The sequence below is a fragment of the Miscanthus floridulus genome, chromosome 1 (genome assembly GCF_019320115.1).
Source record: "Miscanthus floridulus cultivar M001 chromosome 1, ASM1932011v1, whole genome shotgun sequence".
NCBI classification, from domain to species: Eukaryota; Viridiplantae; Streptophyta; class Magnoliopsida; order Poales; family Poaceae; genus Miscanthus; species Miscanthus floridulus.
This window is the reverse complement of record NC_089580.1, coordinates 52,097,638-52,104,714: the sequence shown is the minus strand read 5'-3', so window position 1 is coordinate 52,104,714 and position 7,077 is coordinate 52,097,638. Positions and strand designations below refer to the sequence as shown.

At 44.1% G+C, this 7,077-nt stretch overlaps 1 pseudogene; it reads right to left on the bottom strand.

The window, feature by feature from the left end:
* Positions 1–303: 303 nt before the first annotated feature.
* LOC136483739 (protein DETOXIFICATION 40-like) lies at positions 304–6,731 on the bottom strand (annotated as a pseudogene).
* Between the last annotated feature and the right edge of the window lie 346 nt (positions 6,732–7,077).

Below are 7,077 nucleotides of genomic sequence, written 5' to 3'. Positions count from 1 at the left end.
GTCTGATTTCTCTTTTTAATCTCTGGCTAAAACTTATAACTAGTGTTTCTCCCTCAACTAACTTCAAATTTGATGAATTTTTTCTAAAATTTTCTAAAATCATGCTCTATCGATTTATTGTGTTATTACAACTATTATTTTGGTTATATTTTCATGTGACTTTGTTTGAACCATTGAAAATTTGAATTTCAAAAAATGGCACCTTCAAATAATATTTTGAAATAATAAATGATATCAGCTAAAAAAGTCATGAACATAAAAGTTGTAGAACTGATCTAGATCTACAACTTTTATTTTGGTCATTTGTTCATCCGACAAAGTGTAGTAAACATTTTTCATAAATTTACATATATCTCGTATAGTTTCATAAACTATACGAGATTAAAAAAATTACTATTTTTTTGGCCCGAATTCGTTATTTCTAGAGCCGTCCCTATAAATTCGATTTATAGGGACGTCTGAAGAACCGTCCCTATAAATCGGCAATTTATAGCCATGCTTTCGTAGGAGTGGCTGGGCAAACCGCCTCTACAAATGCTTATAAGTCGCCCCTGTAAAGGCCGGGTGTAGCAGTAAAAAACTTTGCTCAAGAGTGCCATTAGTCCCTTCTTGTTCGAATTTCAGTTTTACCATTTCAATGCCAAACAAGCTAATAACAGCTTTGGCAATCTTATGACATGCATAGTAGACCACGTGCACCATCCGTATAACTTTTCAATCTTCCGCCAAAAGGGGCTTCTTTTTGTCATCCCATTTATTTAGCCTCATGCGCGCTTGTTCTACCTATAATACAATACAAAGTTAAATGTGTATATGCAAAGTTAACAGTAAAATATTCTTTCTTTCTCCAAATAACTCTAGATCATTATATTGTCGCTAAAATACATGTATAGAACCAAATCCATCGTCTTCATGGTTTTGAGATACTATTATATTAAGGGTTAAGTCCAATTTACACCCTCCAACTTGCAGCAAAGTTCGGATTTTAACCTCGAACTTCAAAACCGGACAACTTTGGCCCTCCAACTCACGAAAAAGTTCAACTTTCAACCTCCTGGGCGGTTTTGCGGGTAAACAGTAACTTTTGATATTTTTAGGAGCGCCGAAATTTTATATTATTTTTTCGAGCATCTTAACATCCTCAAATGAAAAAACTCAAAACTGCAAAGTTGTAGATCTCATCGAGGTCTATAATTTACATATAAAATTATCTTCATCCGACAACGTATTGAAGGGTTTTCTATTTTTTAAAATTTGAGTCTCATCACGCGATAAAATATGCTGCTGAAATTTTATATTATTTTTTCGAGCATCTTACTGTCCTCAAATGAAAAAACTCAAAACTACAAAGTTGTAGATCTCATCGACGTCTATAATTTATATATAAAAATTATCTTCATCCGACATTGTATTGAAGGGTTTTCTATTTTTTGAAATTTGAGTCTCATCACGTGTGAAACAATTTTGTCGCGTGATGAGACTCAAATTTCAAAAAATAGAAAACCCTTCAATACGATGTCGGATGAAGATAATTTTTATATGTAAATTGTAGACCTCGATGAGATCTACAACTTTGTAGTTTTGAGTTTTTTCATTTGAGGACAGTAAGATGCTCGAAAAAATAATATAAAATTTCAGCACCATATTTTATCGCGTGATGAGACTTAAATTTCAAAAAATAGAAAACCCTTCAATACGATGTCGGATGAAGATAATTTTTATATGTAAATTGTAGACCTCGATGAGATCTACAACTTTGTAGTTTTGAGTTTTTTCATTTGAGGATGTTAAGATGCTCGAAAAAATAATATAAAATTTCGACGCTTCCAAAAATATCAAAAGTCACTGTTCACCCGCAAAACCGCCCTGAAGGTTGAAAGTTAAACTTTTTCGAGAGTTGGAGGGCAAAGTTATCCGGTTTTGAAGTTCAAGGTTGAAATCCGAACTTTGCTGCAAGTTGGAGGGCGTAAATTGGACTTAACCCTATAACTCTGAACCTTAATTCCATTTGCATATATATATATATATATATATATATATATATATATATTTCCAAGTTACTGATGACACACATATATATAGTTAACTCATATAAAGCACATAAATTGCAATATGCATGTATACTCCATCTGATTCCAATTATAGATTGATTCAGGGTTTTAGTTGGTCAAACTTATTTGACTTGACCCAAATCTATATAAAGAACTTGTAGATTAATTGGCAACACATGATTGATGGTACATATATTCCAAAAAAAGTTGCAAGTCAAAGTTTCATAGTGAAACCGGTTATATTGTGGCAAATGTATCAAAAGGCTCATGTTCAGAATAAAAGGGTGTAAAGAATATGCTCTATGTATGTCCCTTTAAAAGTAGATGCATAAGGTTATGAAAACTTTACAATACCTCTTTATTCCAATCAGTGCGAAGTGTGACCCAGATAAGAATAAGCGTCTGAACAATCAATCCACCTATCATTCCACCCCATATCCCCTGCATGTACACATGTGGGTTGCCGTTATCTCCTTGAACAAAACACACAGGATATATAATTGAAAGAGTGTGATTTTCTAATAGGAAATCTACAGCTTTACCATGGCACCTAGATCAAAGTAGAATCCCAAAACGCAGCCAAGCGGAATCCCAATGCCGTAGTAGCACGCGATGTTCACATATGCCACGAACGCCTGCCACCCGCAGCCAACCGCCACACCTGCAAAGAAAAAAAGAAGAAGATCAGTGTCATCTTTTCAACCACTCAAGCCACCAGTCGATTAAAGCCAGTAAGACAAACCCAAGAGCACCAAGTATTAGCCGCTAAAGAACACGCCACCATGGAGAAAATGATTGATGTATGGTCCAATGGAGAAAATGAAGTCACTACTTTCTTCGTTCCAAACTATAATTCATTTTGATTTTTCTAGATTTAAACTATCCGGCCTTCATCTCGATCAAAATACTTGACCTTATAGCATTCAAATTTTGTATTATAATACTTAATACTATAGCCTATCATGCGGGTTCCACCCAACCATACCATCAGTCCATCCATCTCGTTGTTGTTTCCATCCAGTGACCTAAGGTGAATAAAAAAGGAAAAAATTCTCATGGTGGGAGGAGCCTTATCCCGTCCATTATGATTGCCACAGCTCGCACACAAACGCTCGCACCCACCATCCCGATTTTCTCCCCAAAGCAAGGGTGGCGAGATCCACTTCCCTCCCATTCTACGCCATCCTCTTGGTGGCCAGTAGCTAGCGATGTCCAGGTGGTGCGGTTAGAGGACAACACCAAAGACGGATCGGTCCGACACCAAGCTGGGTCGACCAGGCGCCGCCGAGCCGAGGGTGCACCAAGACGGTACCACCCGGTGCCAAGGCGGCACCTGGTGAGAGGGTGGTGGCTTGCCCTTCCACAGCCGATGACCCCTTCCCTGATGACGCCCCTCTCCAAGCCGACGCCTGCTCCCCAACATTAGCCCCCTAGTAGGGCCCGACATGAAGGGAACGAAGGACCACGACGCTCCGACCCTGAAGGACACAGAGGAGGGCGAATGTGGGCAGAGCCCGAAGCGTAGGGGTAGCGTGGGTGGGGTTGCGCTCGATGCAAAGGGGTCACGGAAGGGATAGAGGCTAGGTTATGATTCCTTTGTAGGGCCATTGAGGTCTTTTGCCTTCAGCATTGATAACTGTGACAGATTCTACCATGTCATGTATATTATGAGACAGAGTAATAGTTTTTACGATGTATTAAGACCCGTGTTTAAAATAGCCGGCTATAGCGGAAGCTATAGCTGGATTTAGCGGATTGGCATGGCTGGCGCTAGGAGACTTGCATTTTATCGCTAAACGATCGTGACCGCTAATAGCGGCGATTAGCGCGCTAAAAACGCTAAACAGGGGGCAACTAAGCGTCGCTAAGCATTTCTTGGCAGACTGGTGGGCCGAAACCAAAGTGGGCTTCCTATATTTCTCATCAGGCGGTGGCCCAAAATGGCAGTGGCGGCCCAAAATGCCACCCTAACCCCAGCCACAGCGGCCATCTCGCCATGGCACTAATCTAGGCTGTCGGCGGCGATGTGTTGCTGCTGAGCTCGCCACGTAGCCGCTGGTTTTGGCTGCCAAAGTGCGACAGGTAGTCCCTCAGCGTGAGCACTTGATACTCTGTACCAATTAATGGGAGCAACAAGCAAGCAAGTTCTTCTCTTCTTCTCTCGGTAGTCCTCTGTTCTGGTGTATTTCTCGCTGCTTTTTTCGCTGATTTGTGACATGTATTTTACAAAACCGCTAAATGAATTAGCGGACGCTATATCCGGCTATATCGTTTCTAGCAGCTGGGGAAACTTGCCGCTAAATGCTTTAGCCGGCGATTTTAAACATTGATTAAGACATAGCGTGTGTATATATATATATATATATATATATATATATATATATATATATATATATATATATATATATATATATATATATATATAGGGAGAGGCTATTCAGTAGCCGGCTACAAAATAAGTTATTCTGTAGCCACCTCCATTTACTATAATTTTATATACTAATTTACTATAATGTCAATACATATTTACGATAGTTGGGTTACTATAACACATGGGGATATTTACCATAACGTTATATTAAACCACTTAGTAAGGAGTTACTATAATCTCGTAAATTAACATAGTAATTATCATAACTCAAAGTGGCTACAGAATAAGTTATTCTGTAGCCAGCTACAGGATAGTAGTTCTATATATATATATATATATATATATATATATATATATATAGATAGATAGATAGATAGATAGATAGATAGATAGATACATAGCTGTGTACCGAAAAGCCAAAATGACTTTCAATTGAGAAAAGTAGTACTAAACATATAGGAGTAGGAGTATATAATTAATGTGTATACCAGATAGGACGGGCTGAATGCCGTTGAGCACGATGGTGACGGCGAGCAGCGGGGTCATGGTGGACACGGCGCGCGCGACGTCATCCCCTTTGGTGAAGACGTAGCTGATGTAGTTGCGGAGGCACATGACGATGACTGCTATAATGGACGCCACCATCAAAGACAGCGTGGTCACGACCTTGACAGAGAAAGATGTCGCCATGGGGTGCCCGGCTCCGAGCTCGTTGCTCACCCTCACGCTGCAATGTCGTCGTCGTATACGTTCAGACTCATAGTATATACATTTATACATCTAGCACGTGTTGATTTTGTTTAGTGGTTCTCGTTAATTCTGTTGATCTAGTTGAGTGCTGTGTGAGCAGCAGTGTGTTGCTACAAAAAGTTAGAGGTACCTAGCAGCAGCGTTGAAGCCTACCGACACCATGAACACCCATCCTGATATGGACATGCTGATCGAGTCGAGAGTTGATATTGTGAATGGAACAACTAAAAGGCATTAGCACGTGTCCATCCAAGAAACAATTGTGAGTAATTAATTAATTGACTATTAACAGAACATACCAGACAGCAAGAGAATCAAGGGCGATCTCCGGGTCTTTGAGCAAGCCCGCTATGAGCACGGTGATCTGCGTGTACCACGTCTCGAGGCAAAGCATGACCGCCGACGCGAACGAGAGCTTGAGGAACTCCGGCAAGCCGGAGAACGCCCTGCAGGAGAAGCCCGTCCAGGTCCGGCGGCACCTCTGTGACTTAACAATATACACGAACTGCGCGGCGACGATGATCCACCAGCTGAGGCTGAGGATCAGCGACGCGCCCAGCAGGCCCAGCCCCAGCCTGTAGACCGCGAACCAGCTGAGGGCCAGGTGCGCGGCCAGCGTGGCCGTGGAGATGTAGGCGCTGGGCGCCACGATGCTCTGCGCCTGCAGGAACTCTGGATGGGGAAGTTGAAGGCGTAGGCGAAGATCTGCGGGATGAGGCCGAGCACGAACACCCAGGCCGCCTCCGCGATCCGCTCCTACTCCCCGAGGAGCAGGAGGATCTGCTTCGAGAACACGTAGATGACGGCCAGCGGGACGCCGGTGGCCGTGAGCAGGACGATGGAGCGCTGCATGTAGATGCCCAGCATCTCGTACTTGTGCGCGCCGTACGCCTGCCCGCACAGCGTCTCCACCGCGCTCCCCATGCCCAGCTGCAATGCAACAACCAAATGTTCAGTAGTAAGAGCAAAGATATACTAACCGGCTAACACGCATCTGTTGGCAACATGGCAACGATGAAGAAATACTACGTACCATGAGGCCGTACGCGAAGACCTGGATCCCGACGTTGCCGAGCTCGAGCGTGCCGAGCTGCCCGCAGAAGATCCTCGTAGACAGTGACATGGAGTAGTTGATCATGTAGACGGCCACGGCAGGCGCGGCCAGCACCACCAGCAGGCGGAGCTCCACCCGCGCCGCGCGCGCCAGCCGCCGTGCACGGGGCGCCGACTCGTCGCCTAGGATACGCTCCAGCTGCGCGCTCACCCCGTGCCCGCCGCCGCCAGCGTCGTCGCCCGGCAGCGCCACGACGCCTTCGCCGCTAGCGCCGTCGCCGCCATCTGCCGACAAGAGGAGCGGCGTGTTCTGATCACTCGCCGTGCCCATAGCTGGTGAGACGGCGCCGGCGACGGATAGAGTCGCTCTACGCAAGCTGTCGTCTATGTGCTTGTGTGTGCATGCGGCTTTCAGCTCAGCTTTGCAGAAATGCGTGTGATAGCTGTTGGTTGCTGTGGTTTATGCCATTCGTTCTGTGCATCCGATCCGCGGCGCACTGCGAGTCGTGGCCGCCTGTAGTGTGCGCATACGTTCGATGTGAAATTAGCGAGGCTGGCTGTATCTGTATAGAGATATTTCGCCGGTGTACTGATTCTGATTTGTGCGATGGAGTAGCTCCTCACATCGATCTGTCGCTGTCGCCTTGCAACACAAGCGGCGCGGCTGGCCATTTTCATCAATGACGTGCGAGCGAGCTAGAGTGCTACACCACTGACGAGTGACGACATCCAGTCGTCCAGGACAAACGTAGTGTACGTAGGCCTATGCTGGCAGACGCAGACAGCAAGAACTTGCAAATAATTATGAACTTATGATATTTTACTACAGTCGTTCCTCCGAATATAAGTGTG